The 18,547-nt window shown below is 39.8% G+C and overlaps 1 long non-coding RNA gene across 6 annotated transcripts in view; it reads right to left on the bottom strand.

Moving 5' to 3' along the window:
- The window catches only part of LOC118973198 (uncharacterized), a 50,151-nt gene that overhangs the window by 31,525 nt on the left and 79 nt on the right, over window positions 1–18,547 (bottom strand). Inside the window, exons 1-8 of one of the 6 annotated variants that reach the window (XR_012122360.1) lie at window positions 17,664–18,490; window positions 16,592–16,767; window positions 12,345–12,610; window positions 11,361–11,568; window positions 9,218–9,398; window positions 6,049–6,115; window positions 5,044–5,154; window positions 57–162 (exon numbers count right to left, since the gene is read on the bottom strand). This is a non-coding gene — a long non-coding RNA (uncharacterized lncRNA). Of the gene's footprint in view, window positions 1–56; window positions 163–5,043; window positions 5,155–6,048; window positions 6,116–6,579; window positions 9,399–9,649; window positions 9,867–11,360; window positions 11,569–12,344; window positions 12,611–16,591; window positions 16,768–17,663; window positions 18,499–18,547 lie in introns of those variants that run through there. The other 5 variants (XR_012122361.1, XR_012122359.1, XR_012122357.1 and 2 more) reach the window with 5 other exon arrangements.

Below are 18,547 nucleotides of genomic sequence, written 5' to 3'. Positions count from 1 at the left end.
TTTCAGGTCGGATCCCCCTCGTCCCCACAAATAACTAAGTCCCGCTGGACGGGACAAATGACAGTTTCCACTCTTCTCCACAGAGATGGAACCACGGGCCTGAAGGATCCAGCTGTCTCTGGCTCCCAGGGCTGGTATAATGGCTCTGTTCTCACAGAAGTGCTGACAGAACATGACAAATAGAAAACACATATGAATTGACCTTCCAAAAACGTATTTCAGAGCTTCCTAATCTTCACAGGAATCCTTCAGAGTGAGCAATGCCACCTTCAGGCAGTGATGCCAATGGCATTGAAGGAAGGGCTGCTGTTCCTGCCTGGGATCCCCTGGACATTCCCCCACTCTGTTCCCCTAACCCCTCCCTTCCTGCATTGCCCTTCCAGACATCTTTTCCCTCAGAATCCATTTCCATGTGGTCACCACCCTACATACACTCTTTCCTCTAAACTGTCCCCATACACAGACAGTCTCAGCTTTTAGATCTATCACTTTTTACCAAATATGGAGGCCACTTCTCTCCCATTTTTGGATCCATATTTGCTTTGAAATTGTCGCTGTCACTGGATGCATTACTAGCTGCAAATACTTTTGTGAGCCTAATGTTGGTTTGGAACTGAATACACTGGACTCTTGCCCACTTAACAACATAAGTTAGAAATACTGGAATAGCAAGGTACAGAGGCCGACTGGAAAGACAAGTTCTCATTTTTCTCTCTTACTGCCCTCAGGGTCCCTGGCTCTGAGGGCCAAGTACTGCTCCTTAGGTGTGTGAACGTGGGCTTACACCAGGCATGATTCTATGGCTTCCGAGTCACTCTGCTCTTATTCTTTGTGGACTCCTGTCCGCATCCTGAAAGAATCTGGGTGGGATTTCCCAGAGTTTTGCCCTCTCGATGATGGCAATACTTTGTGGAAGACTATCTTCCTTGCCAAGTTGTTGCTGACTCACAAGTTATGGCAACATTTTCCCTGAGAAAGAAAGTCATGCAAGTGCAAAGTGGTGCATACAACTCCCAGTGCCACTGATGAGCAATCAACTACATCACCCCAGTTAATCCCAAATCAGTTTAGCTTCAAAGTCTGAGCACTTCTCAGTGGGCCAAGCCAGCTCTTGCCCTGGAAGTCCAGGCGAGTCCCTTCTGGCGAATTTACAGCATTCTCCTGCTTCCAGACACAGCAGGCTAAGAAATTCCCATCTTATTTTGAAGTAAATTAAATAGAAAATCTGAACAGAAGCGAATAGAGTTTCGGAACTCAAACATTTGAATCTTTTTCTGTTCCTTTGTCACTTGAGACTAAATCAATTGTCCAATTTTTGGGATAATAAAAAAAATGCACTCTATCAGAACATGCAATTGCTTTGATATTTGAGTTTGGCAAGTGAATAGAAAGTGTCAAATATGCAGTTTGTATGCCTTAGCTTAGTTCAGTGTGATGCTGATTTTAAGAGATGGGTAATATATCAATTTATATAGAGTAGATCAATGAGGTTTATGGATGTGAAATAATTCATGTTATTTCAAAGCTAGTAAATGGTAGAGCAGGATTCAGTCTGGCTTGTCTGTAATAGAGGCTTTGACATTTTTACATTAAAGGAGTTAGGGGCAGCTGTTGGATGGAAATGTGGACAGAGCACTTTTCTGGAAGCTGTGTTAGCACAGCTCTCGTTGTTTTACTCAGTGTATTTATTTGGATTAGATCAAGTGGGTAATGGAGAGCAGGAGGCCTTTGGCCTCCCCACTGTAAGCTAATTCTTAGGCTGCCATTGGTTTTCTGACTCTGAGATATACTCTTTCAATTAATATACTTGCAATGTGAAATCCTAGGAAGAAAATTTTAAAGACAAATGTGCAATTAGTAGATTATTAGTAGACCCATAGATTTATTAACCCAAAGTTCAATCCTCTGCCTGCTTTTCAAGTTCATTCCATATCATTACCCCTCACACACTTAGGGTACCCTCACAACATTATGGGTATTTTTTTCAGTCTCTAAGGTCCTGCTTTTCACTTTCAGGTCTGTCTTTCTATGTGCCCATCCCTGTTCCTGGACACTCCCCTTCTCATCCTTGCTTTCTCCTCTCCCTTCACCTACGCTTCCCCTGAAAGAACACATGTTAAGTTTCAGCTTCAATGTCACCTCCTCCCTCCCACATCCTCCTTCCATAACACTCATCATGCCCACCACCTTCAAGAGAGGCACTCAGGAGCCTGACCCTGTGCACTGACATTCTGACTCTTGCTGACCATGCAAGTTCAGGTACCCACTAACCCTCTCCGTGTTTGACTTTTTTCACCTTTAAATGTGGACGAGAGTGGCAGCTGAGCTCTGGCAGGAGATCCACCCACTTGCACTGAAAGAATACCTTTCCAGCACTTACAGCAAACCTGACTTGTGGCAAGCCCTCCATCCATACTATTACCATTGTTTACAGAAATAAGGGAGAGACTGTCACTAGGCTGGCCACAACAGCCTCCTGGCACATGGCACAGTGTCTTTGAATATTTACTGGATACACGAAGCTCCAGTTGCACACACCAAGCATGTCCACTGCTTCTGATCCCACCACCATCATCACATGTCTGGATTCTGTAGTCAGCTTCTGACCAATGCTCTTGTTTCTGTCCTTGCTCACCTCCTATCCAGCCACAGGGTTCTTTTCCAAACTTTAAACACATCATGTTGCTTTTATGGTTTCCCATCTCACTTAGAAAACAACTAAAGTCTCTGACTTGATTCTCTCTTATCCACCTGTCTTCATCTTCTATGACTGTTCCCTAGGCTCCTCACTTGGTTCCAGCCACATCAGCTTCTCAGGTGATCCTCAAACACACCAGGAATTACTCTTGTATTTGTCAGTTTTACCCTGGCTGCTCCTTCTGCATGGATCACTATTTCCAGAGATAATTACTAACTAGCTCTGTCTGCTCCTTCATGTCTTCACTAAAGCCAGCTTCTCAATAAGGCCTATGCAGTCATCCTGTTAAAAAGTGCAACCTCATTAGAAAAATAAATAAATAAATAAATAAATAAAGAGAGCAAAAGAAAACTTCGGGAGATGATGTTTATGGCATAGAGAGTGGTGATGATTTCAAGGATGTTTACGTATCTCCAAACTCATCAAGTTATACATTAAATATGTACAGCTTTGTATCAATTATACCTCACTAACGTGCTTTCGAAAAAAAGTAACAGATAAAATTGCAGCCTCCTCCGTGCTCACACCCAACACTCCCAAATTCCTTGCCTTGCTCTAATTTTCTTTAACTTAACACTCCCAGTGCAATACTTCAGTCAACTTACTTATTACTATGTTTAATGTTTATTTTCTGACTTTCTCTTCTAGAATGCGAGCACCATAGTGCAGAGACCTTTATTTACTCACTGATATACTTCCAAGTGCTGAGAACAGTACCTGGCACTCACCAGGTGCTTAATAAAGATTTTTGAAGAAATGTTTACAGATGCCTGCATATGTACATAGTACATAGTCTCAATTTATCATTACTATTAGGTTGGTAAGGTTAACCAGGAGGCCAACTCTTCTAGGTGAGAAAAGCAAGGAATTCTTCATTTGCAAGTTTGACATAATGCCCTATATAGATTACATCTAAATGGAGGTTTTCAACAAAGGGACTTTGCCCAAAGCCCTATCTTTGCACAGTGTCAACACTGTCTTTGGCAGTAAGGATGCTCCGCTATCTGGGTGTGGCCCCACCCATATGGTCTTGACCTAATGTCCCCCTTAGTTTTCAGATGTGCCTGAACAGCTCTGAGGAATGGTTTGTTGGTTCAGGTCTCACCACGGAGAAACGTTTCTCATTAGCAGGTATGGAGATCTTTCCTGGGCTGTTTATCCTCCCGCGACTCAAAAAAACATTCTCCCTCATAATCTCTTTGTTTTTTAATTGAAATGTAGTTGATATGCAATCCTTATAGTCTCTTTTGTCAATCTTTTTCCTTATCAATTGCTAAAAACAAAGTGATAATTTCTTAATTTATTATTATAATGGTGATTTTGGCTGAGTATTTCAATCCCTTTTCAACTACTCTGTGGTACATAGTTTTTGACTTACTTAAATTACAAATAGAAATATGTTACTGTGTAAGTTATAGGACAGTAGATTTGGACTCAATGTAAGAAGTTTTAACAAATAGACAATCAGCATATAGAATGGGCTGACTCTTAATATATAAATTATCCTAATCATTGGAGATGATTTAACTGAAATGCCCAGAAAAGGCAAATCTATAGAGACAGAGTGAAAATTAGCCTGGGCGTAAAGAAGAGAATGGGAGTGACTGCAAACTGGTTGCTTTCTTTCAGGAGTGATGAAAATATTCTAATATTAAAATAATACAACTGTTAGTTTATGGAAAGTCATTGAATTGTACACTAAAACGGGTGACTTCTATGGGGTGCATTCAGTTCGCTAGGGCTGCTGTACCAAAGTGCCAAGCTCTGGAGGCTGGACGTCCGAGGCTAAGGGGGCAGTTGGGTGGGATCCCTCTGAGGGCTGGGAGGGAAAGGTCTGTTCCAGGCCCCTCACTGGCCTCTAGGTGGTCACCTTCCTCCTTCATCTGTACGGCGTCCTACCCCTGTACAAGTCTGTGTTCAGATGTCCTATTCGCATGGGGACACCAGATATACTGGATTAGGGTTCACCCTAATTAACTCATTTTAAATTAATTCTACCTTTAAAGACCTTATCTCTGAATACACTTCCATTCTGAGGTACTGGGGGTTAGGACATCAACATATGGGCATTGTAGTTCAGCCCATAACCATACAGGCAGACCTCGGGGATGTGGATTTGGTTCCAGGCCACCCACCGCAATGAAGTGAATATTGTAATGAAGTGAGTCAACTGAATTCCTTCATTTCTCTGTGCATAGAAAAGTTATATTTACACTACCCTGTAGTATATTATGTATGCTATTAAGTACACTCTTAGACATGGTATCATGAAGTTAAATCTTTTATTTAATTATTAATGTTAATTAAGTGATTTAAAAACACTTTATCGCTAAAAAAACGCTCACCGTTATCTGAGCTTTCAAGGGGTCATTCTCTTTTTCCTGGCCTGGTCTCCACGCTGATGGCTGACTGATCAGGGTTGTGCCTGCTGGAGGCTGAGACGGCTGGATTAAGTTCTTAAAATAAGACAGCAGCAATGAGGTTTGTCACGCTGATTGACTCTCCCTTTCATGAACGACTCCTCTGCAGCACAAGATGCTGTTTGATAGCATTTCACCCACAGTAGAACTTCTTTCAAAATTAGAGTTAATCCTCTCAAACTCTGCCTCTGCTTCATCAACTACATTTATGGAATATTCTAAATTGTTTCTTGTTATTTCAGCAATTGTCACAGAATCTTTACCAGGAGTGTTTCCATCTCAAAAAACCACTTTCTTTGTTCATCCATAAGAAGCAACTCCTCATCCTTCAATTTTTACCACTGGAGGCAGCAATTCAGTCACATCCTCAAGCCCCACTTCCAGCTCTAGTCCTTTTGCTATTTCTACCTCACCTGCAGTTCCTTCCACACAGTAGCTGCACAGCATAATAAACCAAAGTGCAATACAGGGAGGTATGCAAATTATATAATAAAATTCTTTAAGAAAAACTAATATTAATTGAGCACTTAGTAGGTACTATGCTAAATACCTTACATTTATCGTCTAATTTGATCCACTCAATAACACTGTGAGGTAAGTATAATCATGTCCACTTTACCCATGAGGGAAGTAAGGTTAAATTATTTATCTGTGGTCATAAAGCCAGTAAGCAGTGCAAACATGATTCAAACCATATTAGTCAGCCTAGATAGTCTATACTTTTAATCCCTATGTTAACACCTCCATGTGCTGGGCCATCAGGTCCTCCAACATCAGTTTTGTAATCTCAATTGAATGCAAGAGAAAACTGAGACTCAGAAAAATTAAGCAACCTGCCCAAGTTCACAGTCTATAATTGGGCTTTCTCCAAAACTCAAGCCATTTCTAAGTATGATGGTATTTCTCGTTTGATATAACTGTAGCTCTCACCGTTTTGATGGGAGATCTCCAGGGGAAGAAAAAACCTCTTGACACAGAACAGATTCTCAATAGATAGCTGTGGAATAAAGAGAACATAAGCAAAAAGGGCTAGTCTATATTTTTAACTTCACAATGATGGTCAAAGGAATCTGCTCATGCTGGAGAGTGAGATGCCACAAGCTTGCAATTCTGGAAACTAATTGGACAGCAAGTCAGGGGAATCATCTTACATGTAGTTCATGATACAGACCCCAGAAGGTATCTCTGGGCTGAATATCTTTGTATGGGGAAATGGGCATCCTCATAATCTGCTGGTACAAGTGCCAACTGGAGTGAACTTTTCATGGGGCAACCTGGCGATGCTTCTCAAAAACCTTACACACACACACACACACACACATGCACACACAAACCCTTATGTCCCAATAACGCCTCATCTAAGAATTTGTGTTAAGGAAAAGATTGGTAACAACCTAAACATTCAGTAATAAAAGAGTAATTACGGTATAGTCATGGAACACGGTAATTATGGTGCAGTCCTGATTGATGTTGCTTTTTATTATTGTTCTAGATAAAGGTCATGATATAAAGCAAAAAATAGAACCAGTTACAAGGCAGTTCACAGCAAGAGAAATGCAAGTGGCCAGTAGGTATATGAGAGGATAGTTAATCTCATTCAGAATGTAAAGTGATGCAAATGAAAGCAAGAAAACATTTTTCACTATGTTATTGACAAAGAGTTGCCCAGTGGGTACAGAAATAGGCACTCTTAAGGCACAGAGTTGTTGAAAGTATAGATTCTGACACATTTTGGGAGCAATTTGGCAATTAAAATTAAATTTACATTTTTAAGTATATACCCCCTTTTTTGACCTAGCAATATTACTCCCAGCAATTTTACTTTATCCTATAGAAATACACATATATACAGATATATTCATTACAGCACAAACTGTGGTAGCAAAAAACTTGGAAACAAGTTAAATGTTCACCAATAGCCAAATGATTAAATAAATATTATAACATTCATAGAACATTCAAACAGTGAAACATAGGCACACCTTTAGTGATGTCAACCTTGATGTGCTTTTTTGCAAAGGTGTTTATATTAGTCAGGGTGCAGCCAGGAACACAAAACTCACATTAGATGATCAAAGGAATTTAATACAAGAATTAACTACAAAAGTTTAGAGGCAAACTATTTTATATCCAGAGGGTGGGGATCCAAGGACACAGGCAGCTTTCAGGTGAGGCACAGGCAGGCAGGGAGTTGGGAGGGCAGGGTCAAGTTTCCTCTATCGAAGAGATAACTCAAGCATCATTCTCTTATCCCTTTCCTTTGTGGGGCCTTCATAATGCTAGACAATCTATTTTCCTGAAAATTGTCTAGTTATGGTCTAAAGGAAAGATGCTTCAACATTAATACAAGCTTTATAATGTGTCAATAGAAAGTTATATGCATGGTTACTAATACTAGATTATTCTGTGTTAACTGTCAGCTGTGACACTATGTATAAGCTGCTATACAGATAAAGGAACCAGAACAGAATAATAGCATTGATTATTTCTATAATCATCATGATTTTCACAACCCTGAACATGCAATAGAAGTAGACAACAAACTTTTATTTGTTAGTAAAGTACTCAAACACATCCCTAAAATATTTAACTTTTGAACTAGACCTTTGAACTTAGCAGAAAGCAAGCATTTGCCCTCTCCCATACCTTAAAAAAACAATATTCATTATATCTACTAGATGAGTGTTGGAATAAAATTCATATTTGCTCATTCTAGTATATTTATGTCTTTTAAAAGCCCAGAGGGATGTTAAAATATTCCATTAAGAATTTAAGTGACAGAAGTGGCAATTATTACTCTAAAGTTACAAAAAATCAATCTAGTTCTTAAGTAGAAGTAAGAATGTTCTTGATTGATACATGGCCTTTGTTATCCAGAATCCCCAGCAACAGATTCTAAGACTTGTCATGTTAATACTTTTAACAGAATTACATACAACATACATTTATCATACAGGCATACATTTTCTGATGGCTGAAGGAGACTTAAAATCACACATTAACTTGTTAAGTACTTCCAACCAATCACTGAAATAAAAGACACATTTAAAGACTTAAGCCTACGACATACCCTGCCCTTCTTTAAACTCTATTTTTTCAGACATTTTTCCTTTCCTGCTCATTTTGGCATCTGGAACATGATAAACCCTTGCTCGATCACTTAAAAACATTGAGGTGCAGGAGTCCAGAAACAGTCAACCTAGTATGAAAAGTTTTAAAAAGCCTTCAATTTATGATTCATTTTAAAGAATCTCTGATGGTCATGTGACTTACATATATCAAAGTGTGGCCTATGGATACCTGGGGGCCCCCAGCATGTTTTCAGGGGGTCTGTAACCTCAAAACCATTCTTACAATACTAAGTCATTATTTAACTTTTTCCCACTGTATTGCCATTTCCAAAGATGGTGCAAAAAAGTGTTAGTGGGTAACACTGCTAGTGCCTAAATATAATCATGGCACCCAAACCAAAGTGTGCTAGCAATCAATGTATTCTTTAGTTCTAAGTGTTTGCAGTTTATTACTCATGAATGTTCCTGATGAAGCAGTAAAAATTATTAATTGTATTAAATCTTGGCCCCAGGGGCTCATGGACCACACTTTGAAAATCAATGATCTAACCAGTGACAGAAAACAGTGTGGGTAAATGTGGCTGAAAGGAAAACAAGATGGTGGCCAGTTGTATTTGTATGTTTCTCTTCCAATCAATCTCTCCTCTTCAGTCTTTAGCAGTCTAGCTAATGGACCACACTCTCTGGCTGTTTCTTTGGAGAAAATGAATTTGAAGTTCTTAACAACTAAACTTCCAGAACACACCTATTTCTAAGTTGGGGACTGCCTATAATATGCAGTGTTTTCTAGAAATAAAATTGCCTGGAATGGATATGAATATTTATTATTATACAGAACAGACATTAAGTAAGTGGAAACATTAGCTATCAATAAAACCTACATCCTTGAGCTATGAACATAAAACTTAATTTGAAATCTTAGTATACCATGTAGTTGAATACAGTACTCCCCACACCTGATTCCCAAAAAAAACCCAGCACTGCATTCAAGTTAGTTCCTAAATAATATTAGCATTTTTATCTCCTACCTGAATTCTGACCAAAAGCCTTTTCTGTTGCTCTCAGAGATTCCAGAAGTTTAAGAAATGTGATACAATCATACTGAGAAAGATACTGCAGCAAAGTTCGTAGTATCTTCAAATCCTGAACCAAGGATTTAGTCTTGGCTCCAAGCTGGTGCCACAAAGGATCCAGATAATGGCAGATTGTCTAAAATAAGGGTAAAATTTAATATTGCTAAAAATATGTTCTATATAGCTACTGTTAACACTATAGTCTCAATAAACATTATCCCTCTGTACCGAAAAATGGTTAAAATAGTAAATTTTATGTTCATGTATATTTTGTCACACACATACAAAAAATTCAAAACATTATCTCCCAAGGAGGTGGACAGAAAATTTCAGTTCCTAAGATTCTAATAATATATTTAATTTTTCAAAAATGACAGAGTATCTTACCACTAAAATCCTTATGATCAGATAGTCAATTCATAATTATCTACATTTACTTTATTGGTCAGGAGAGAAAAGACCTGATAAGAATCAGATAATCAATTGTTTGTTTTTATGAAAAGTCAAAGCAGGTAGCTCAGAAACATTCAATTTCTGCAAAGGTGGGCTGAGATCTTATCCTGGATAGATAAAGATGTGGGATCCAGTCAGAGAGATGATGAAGCTGAAGGCATAAACCAGAGAAACAATGTGGTATAAAATTAAACAGCAATGTATCAAATTAAACAACAATGTATCTTAATTTGGTGGCATAAAATATTTGTTAATTTTTTTACCACTGTGCTTCATGGATGGGAAGATATTTGTTAAATTAACACTGAGTTAAGTTTGAGTATCTTTTAAGATCCTAAAAAGTTGCCTAAAACACAGAACAGCTTTTTTTATATACTATGTGGGTTATGTGGGTGTACAAACACACACACACACACACACACACATACACACACACACACTTCCTGTCCTTCACAAACTGATTCTGTAATTAAAAAAGATGATACACAACATGATAGGAAAGCAGTATCACTACATGGCATCTTATCTAACAAATTTAATACTGAGCAGGAATAATACTTAGAAGATTTATTGCTCAAAACACAACTCTTGTGAAAATGAAGTGCTACTACTAATGATTACTCCAGGACAACAGGCAGATACCAAGGCTGTCTTAGATATACTGGGACATATATTTGCATGCTTGTTTTATAAAATCATCTACAAAAATTAAATTTCTAACAAGATCCAAGTTGTATGTAGATTTGGTTACTAAAAGTAACTTTGACTTTTACTAGCCAGGGGATGATAAACAGAGATTTAGTGCAAAACATACTAGGCTACATTTTGTTTTTCTAGGAATATACAGTCTATTAAAAAAATGTGAAGATGTGGAATTTTTTTTGGTTTCACTATGTCCTAAGCTTTAAGAATAGAGGAAGAAAACACATGAAATTAGTCTTATGTATCATTATTCCACAGTAAAATAATTTTTGGATGAATCAGAGAAATGAGGAGTTACATTTTTCCTTTTCCAGCCACAAAGGGATCGATTCAGAGTTTAAAAAGGCAGGAACTTGTTCTACCAAAATATCTAGAGTAAGGCCTGGAATTTTTAAAAAGTCAGCATTTTCAGGATCTACAATTCAATCTTAGACATTTATGTGTCTGTATTAATATTAATCTATGATGAAAAAATCAGTTAGAATAAAAATTCCTTGAACTAAAGTCTTACCATTTTCTCAATTTTGAATGTAATTTTAGAACAGAGCAAGTTTCACATTCCTCAATAGTGAAACCTCATCCAAATTATTTACTCGAAACAAGAGATCATAAATGACAAATGCACTTATGTAAAACTCTTCTACCTGAAGATATCCAAAGGTTGCTTCAGAGCAAAAAGATCTTTTTCTTCATTATACTTAAAATGAGAGATTATCACTGTATAACTGCAAAAATTAGAGTCATGTAGATATGCCAATCCATGTATGTCACTATAAATTATTACTTTCCACTAAACCAAAGAAGCTATACTTTAAATCACTTCCAATTTAATTTTAAAATAACAGCAAATTCCTATTAAGAACATGGCAATACTAAATTAACTTGCATTCTCTATGGTTTTAACAGAACAAGCTATGCTTAAAAGGGAAAAGAAACAGAATACCTTGTCAAAGGATTTTCCAATAGTGTTTTCTAAAGATAAATATTCAACTTCAAGTGATGAGTTATAGCACTTCAGTTCCTTCAAACATGCATTTAAGATGTCCAGTATGGCAGTCTATATAGGAAGCATGGCTGGTGTCATAGAGACATGAATTTCTAGGACTTCAAGTTTGTGCTGTTCTAAAAATGAGTTTACTGCTACATGGAACCTAAAAAGACAAACATTTTTGAAATATTTTCTAGAGTTTCAAGAGCTGCTTTTTTCTGGTTTAAAACGCTAATGGTTTCTCTGTAAATGCAATTAAGAAACAAAATGGAAAGCCAAATGGCAATGTTTTCAGGAATACTTTTAATCTCAGTGAATGAAAGTATTATTCAAAACCCAGCACCTGTTTTTATTTTCTTACGAGAACACAGCTGCCCTCATTGTTTATGTATTGTCTATGGCTGCTTTCATGCTCTAACAGTAGACTTCAATAATTGTGGCAGATGGCAGAGCCTGCAAAGCCCAAAATATTTACTATCTGGCTTTTTATGGGAAAAGTACGTTGATCCCTGAAAAAAGGTATCATCAAGAAAGAAAAAAGATAGTGTAACCAAAACACAAATAAGCATAGGCGGCAAAATGTTTGAAAGTTAAAACCTGTGGCTTTTGTCCTAGAAGTTATATAAAACTTCTTCAAGATCTTTGTTTTATTTCATTGTTTTCCAAATGGAAGTGGAAGTCTTAGCCCATATAAATCTGTAGTTCACTGGCTACTGTTGTGTATATGTCTCTCGAGCCCTGAGGGTTCCACTAAATGTACAAGAAGGAATACAGTGGCTGCCCTTGGAGAGATTTGATGGGGTACCAGAAAAAGACTATCAAATTTCTCTCTCCTTTAAAAGAATCACAAATGTGGCACCCATACACTTATCTTTGGAGGCACTTGTTATGAGCCTGACTACCACATGCCAAGCACAATCACAGTACATTTTACATTACCGTTCACTGAAGTGCAAAACTGAATGACAGCAGATGCACTCACAGATGTCTGTCACATAATGCTGTTTAGCTTGGCCACAGATACAACTTCCTTACGAAGAGATTTCTCATGATTCTTTCCATGTGACAAAAACCAGTGTCAAAGGCGACAGCATTGTCTGTGAAAGCTTTAATGAAGCCACGTTTGTTTTTCTGGCAGAACAGGCGCAAGATGAATGCTTCTTGACAGGACTTGATGATTCTATGAGCTCTGTACACCAAGATGCCTGAGGGAGGAAGTTACCATTTATTTCACAGAACAGACATGGAATTTTCCTGCACGTGTTCATTCACTAACTTGTCCCATTTTTCTTCAGCACCTGCATAAACTTGGGCAGGAACTGTTCTAGGCTGGGGACACAGCCATGGACAAACAGATGCAAGCCCCTGTCCTCATGACACTTATGATAAGCAATATAAAGAAGTACATACAATATTTGGTAGCATACAAGGTGATGAGTGCTAAGTAGAAAAATTAACCAGAGGAGAAGAGGGAGTATGTGTGAGGTATGCCGGTGGGCTGCAACTTTAGACAGGGGGCCTCACATCTGAGTAGAGGCTTAGGTGAAGTCGAGGACGTGAGCTGTGGGCCAAGAGGGCTCCAGGCTGAGGAAACAACAAAGAACAAAGGCCCTGGGGTGAGGAGTGTCTGAAATGGTGGAAGAGAGTTTCTGAAAGCAAAGTGGGTCACTGATTTTCCTTTTATATCTGAATCAGCTGTGGGCTACATAAAAGAGCTGCATTTCAGAAGTCTGGGCAACATCTGTGTTGCCTACTAGAATAATTCAGTTATCAGAAGCAGAGTATATTCCATCGAGAGATAAATTAGTCTACTGAAAATACTAACCTTTAATGACTATATTATATTTAATACATCTGGTTTTTTTTTGGAGATGGTATGATAGTGACACCTTTGAATCACAAGAACAAGCACAGTTATACATGTTTCCTTATTTATAAAATGAGAGCCCTCGACCAGATGATGGATCTGCCTATCATCTATCTATAAAATGTCTATATAATGTATATATATGTGCCATTTTGGTGCAGTGTGATTAGTGATAAATTAGGGAGAGACATGTGATGATATACAAGTGCATAAAAATCTTCTCCAGACCAGAAGTGCAATTATTTATGACGATTCTGTCTTCTGGACTTAAATCAAGCCAGTTACCTTTTACATGTGTGTATAAATGTGCTCACGCGTTTTTGTTCCAGTTCTCATCATTCCTAGGGTTTGGAAAATGACACTAATAGTAATTTATGATCGCTTCTAGTAGTTCAATACACTCAATGCAGATTCTATATTTTGGTGTTTAAAGTTTGGATTGAGAGGATGGAGTTAAAATTTATTCTATCTAAACAAACTGGTTTCCAAATACAGTAAAAATTAAGAGTGTTACTTAGGAATTTGTAGATAAAGGATTTTGAGTTACCCATGTATATAGCTAATTTCCTACTCAGAAAAGATTTTCTACCCAGTAGGTGAGCTTTTCCAAGTATTGTACTGGGCCACATTTGCTGGCCTGCATTGAAATATTACGTGAAGTTAAAAATAATAAAAATGGACTGTTAAAGAAAAGGAGACCCTTAATTTAAGGAAATGTGCTCTAAAAGGTTGTCATTCTTTTAGAACCCAGAAGGAGGAAGAAGAGAATATTATGTCCCAGGCACTGGGTTTGAGTACTTCTACAGTTTTTTATTTTATTTAACCCTTACAGTGATTCTATAGGGTAGGTATTATTATGTGACCACGGAAAGACAACTTGATCAAACAACTTGATCAAGGTCATCCAGCAAGTAATGGGAAACCAGAGGTTCCAAATCATGTGCAACTGACAAGCCAGGACCTGCCCTTTAAAATATAGAAATGAAAACACCACAAGCAGGTTATATTTCTGGAGGCAAGTCAAGATTCCCACAAAAGCATACTTAAATTTTTATGCACCGATCACAGCTCCTATTTCATATTGTAATTACTTCTTTCCATCTATCTGCTCCACTAAACTGCTTGGGGACAAGAGCATTCTAACAAGCAGAAATCACACAAATGTTTGCAATGTGCCATGCATGATGCTAAGAATCTGACATGCATTATCTCATCTCACCATCACAACAACCTTAGAAGGGAGGTACTATTAGTGTTGTCAATTGACAGATGAGTAAACTGAGTCACATGGAAATTAAGAAACTTGCCCAGGGTCACACATTTAGTTCACCGTGAAGATAAGCTCAAACTCAGGGGCAGCCCTAAAAGAGTTCAACCACACTGTGCAATTTATCTTTGTCTTCAGCACCTACCACATTCCTGCCAAACATGGGATACGTGGTGAACTACATGTTTGTTGAATAAATGCAAAGCCGAATTATGGCATGGTGGGCACAAATCTAACATGAGTTACTTTTTTTAAGTGTCCTATAGAAAGTGTGTTCTGAGTTCTGTTTGGAGCTGTAAGGTGCTGTAAGGGAAAGCATCCTCCTGTCCCCACTCTTTTCAAAGTACAATCTGGGTAGATACACAGTTCTCTCGTTTAGGAGACGTGGTTGACAGGTGCCCCTAGGGTGGGCTGGGGTGGTGATAATGGGTAGTAACAAGGGCAAGTTAGGGCTGGGGACATACAGCACTTCCCAAATGATCCATGCTTTGGGGACTGCTCTTTGATCTGTAAAAGCTGGGGTGAAAGCACAAATGGGCTCCTGGGACATGATCCCAGGTGGTAGAGAATTTGAAGGAATTCGTTTTTGGCATTCATTTGCATTCTATTCAGCTGAGCAGCAGTGGCAGCTCCAGCTTCATCACTGGTTGGAACTAATCAGAAATGGGCATGGAATCTGGCATTTTTAATCAGGAACTACCCATTAAGCTATGGACATTGCTTTGATTCAAATTGCTCTCTGAACTGTTCCTGTATATCTGAGTAATACTGACATCTAGTGGTAGTTTCAACACTTTGTTTTCATTATACCAATTACCAATTAAAAAACAGCTTATAAGAAAGCAGCAAACAGTAAAAGAATTTACCACATATTAAGATTTCTAGTTACAAAAAGACAATACTTTTTTTGCTGTTATTTATGAATTGTATATTATGTACCAGGCACCATTCTAAGTAACTGATTTATGTTATCTGTCTTAGTCCTCATGATAACTCTAGGAGCACCTTAATCTCTCAATTTAAGACAAGAGAAAGATGGAGGCTCATGCAATTAGGTAACTTGTCTGTCAGCAGTAGCATTACCAGTCAGAGCCAGGTAAGTCTGACCACACATGCTTGTGCCATAGCTTGTAATAATTAGTGATGTTATGAAAGTATAATGAAACTTTTCCTTCATCAGTTTATTATGAACCATATAAAGCATTCATTCATACATTTGCTTATTAACTATTTCTTCAGGATCATCTAAGTCTCGGGCAAGAAGATAGATACGGTGGGAAGTACGATTAAGAATTTCATTTTCTCTCTGCCCTCCAGAGGTTCACCAAAAATCCCAGGATAGCCATGAATCATTCATCCAACAGGTATGTGTGTAGTACCTGCTATGGACCAGTTACTTCGTCCGGGATGAGTAAGTTGTTCCTTGTGCTTACAAAGCTTATTATCTCATGAGTGAGACGAGCAAATAAACAGCAAATACAGTGTAGTGTTTTGAAGCACTATCACTAGGGAGAAGCACAAGGTAACTTGAGGTCACAGAAGCAGGGCCCCTGAATTAATTTTAGTTAAATCATCAAAGGTTTCTGAAAGGACAAATAATAACGAAAAATAATTCAGGTTCTATGTGAATCCTAGCTAAGATTAAACTTTTCTTCTCAAAATAACTAAGCAACTATATGGTTTAATTTCAAATGAAGGGACAAAACAGTATCTAAACAGGAAAACCAAATATTTTAGGAAATATACAAAGAATATTTAACAAATGCTTCAAGTCTGATCAGGTTTGAAAAGCAAAGGCCAGCCAACTACTATGTGTTTACTGGATATGAGCTGAGAAAACAAATAGAAGTCAGTCTCACATTAAGTTACTTATTCAGGCCACAAATATTTATTGAGCATCTAAAATGTGTCTGGTATTATACTAATGCCTTGGACATACATGGTTGAGCAAAAACGCCTACTGCTACCCACAAGAAGATTCTAGTTTAGAGTAGCAGAGGGGACAGACACTCCAAAAGTGCAGATTTATATACAAATAATAAGGTTTCTTACCAGTAATTAAATCTAAAGGAATTCTATCAGTCAAGAAATCAACCACAAGTATTCGACTGGTTGCAAATATCACACCGCCTTGTGTGTAACCCTCATAGCGACTGTTACTTGGGATTTCATTTGTTACATGGCGTGGGAGGTGTTCCTTCTATCTTCAGCTGATGGATAAAATATTCCTAAATCAAATCAAACTTGATTAGTAGGTTTAAAACTGGGCAGCTTTTATTAGGGGGCATCATTTGCATTTAAAATGATAGGCTGCCCTTTCTCAGAGATAACAAACAATAATAAATCCACAAATTAAGTTCCTCTTTCACGGTGATCAACCAACCACTCTACATTTAACCAGAGTTTTGTTTTTGGGTATGCATTAAGGAAATCATTGCCCTTGAGATTTTACTAGCATTTTAACAACAAAAAAGACTTTTTTAAAACCCTGGGTTCAAAGACTTCTGCTACCTAGAAATACTTCCCACCCAAGCCAGGTTTTGCAGGCAAGCTAGTACTGTGTGAAGAGGTAATAAGGAATCCTTTTCCCAGGCAGGGTTTAGTCTATTAATTATCTGTCTCCATCCACCCTAGAGGGGATTTCATAACGCTAGTATATTCCCTTTCCATCCTTCTCAGCGGCTCCATCCTCCTTACCCCCAGGTATCCCACCCCAATATCCTCAGCTTCCAGCTCCCTTCAATTCTGACCCCATGCCCCTCTTCCCACAGCCCGGGTGACCCCCTCAGTCCCTCCTCTTACCTGGAGGGCTCGCCCCAGCCTCTGCGGCTCCTTTCACACATCCCCATTACCCCCCAGAGGTTCCTCCATCCCCATCATTGTTCCGTTTCACAGACCCTATCCCTCTGACCCCAGCAAGCCCTGAATATCCGGCTCTGGGATTCCCTCGCTATTCCTACCCACACCCACCTCCAGACAACCCCATCCCTTTCAGGGACCTCCCATTCTCCCGGCTTCCCTCCTCAAATGACTCCCATGACCCTCCCAGGTCTCCTCCGCCCCTCTCAGCGTCAGGGACCTGCACCCTCCCCGGGACCCTCCTACCCCATCTGTGTCCACGCACCGTGTCAGGGACCTGCATCTGCCTCAGGGACCCCCATTCAACGCCCTCCCGCCCGCGTCAGGCCCGGCCTCGCCCTCAGAGGCCTCGCGTCCGCTCAGGAGGCCCCGACGCAGCCGAGGTGACGGCACCGCATCTCGGCCGGCTGCGTGTTGAGCACCAGCACCAGGCATGCCGGGTGGCAGCGCAGCCGGAGGAAGTGGTAGAGGAGTCGGTCCGCGCCGAGCCCGCGGGCGTACACGGCCAGCCGGTCCGTGCCGAGCAGCTCCAGCACTAGCTGCCGCTAATACTCCAGCAGTGGTGCCATGGCCGTCGGGCGAGCCGGTAGGCCCGGCTCCATTGGCGCCCTTCCGGGGCCGCGGCCGAGCTCAGCCGAAAAGAGCCGAGCCCTAAAGGGGAGAGCGGGCCGAGTTTAGCCGAAGAGAGCTGAGCCCGAGGACGAGAGCCGGCTGGAGGAAGCCGAGACGAGAGTCGGTCGAAGGAAGCTGAAGAGAGCCGAAAACTGGCCGACCGCAGCCGAAGAGAGCCGAGCTTGAGAGAAGCGTCAGCTGAGCCCGAGAGGACCGGGGCTAGCCAGGCACAGCGGAAGAGCAGAGGCCGAGACGAGCCAATGCTTCGAGTCCCTGGGAGGTATTGGCGCCTCAGACAGGTGTCCCCTCCTGGCCTCAGGCTTCGCCCCCGAGCCTTTAGAGAGCCCACCTTGCTTGGTGGCTTGGGGCTGAGATGCGGGCCGCCTAGTCCTAGACCTAAAACGCAAGCTGCCAAAACGCAAGGAGAGGAGAATTAAATCCAAGGAGCTTAATCCTACGAACTTGACAACGGAAAAGCTAATTGTCCATCTTCCAGGTGAGCCTAGAATTAGTAGTACCTGTAGTGTAGGGTGAGAT

Source organism: Manis javanica, chromosome 10 (genome assembly GCF_040802235.1).
Source record: "Manis javanica isolate MJ-LG chromosome 10, MJ_LKY, whole genome shotgun sequence".
NCBI classification, from domain to species: Eukaryota; Metazoa; Chordata; class Mammalia; order Pholidota; family Manidae; genus Manis; species Manis javanica.
This window is presented reverse-complemented; position numbering and strand designations above follow the sequence as displayed.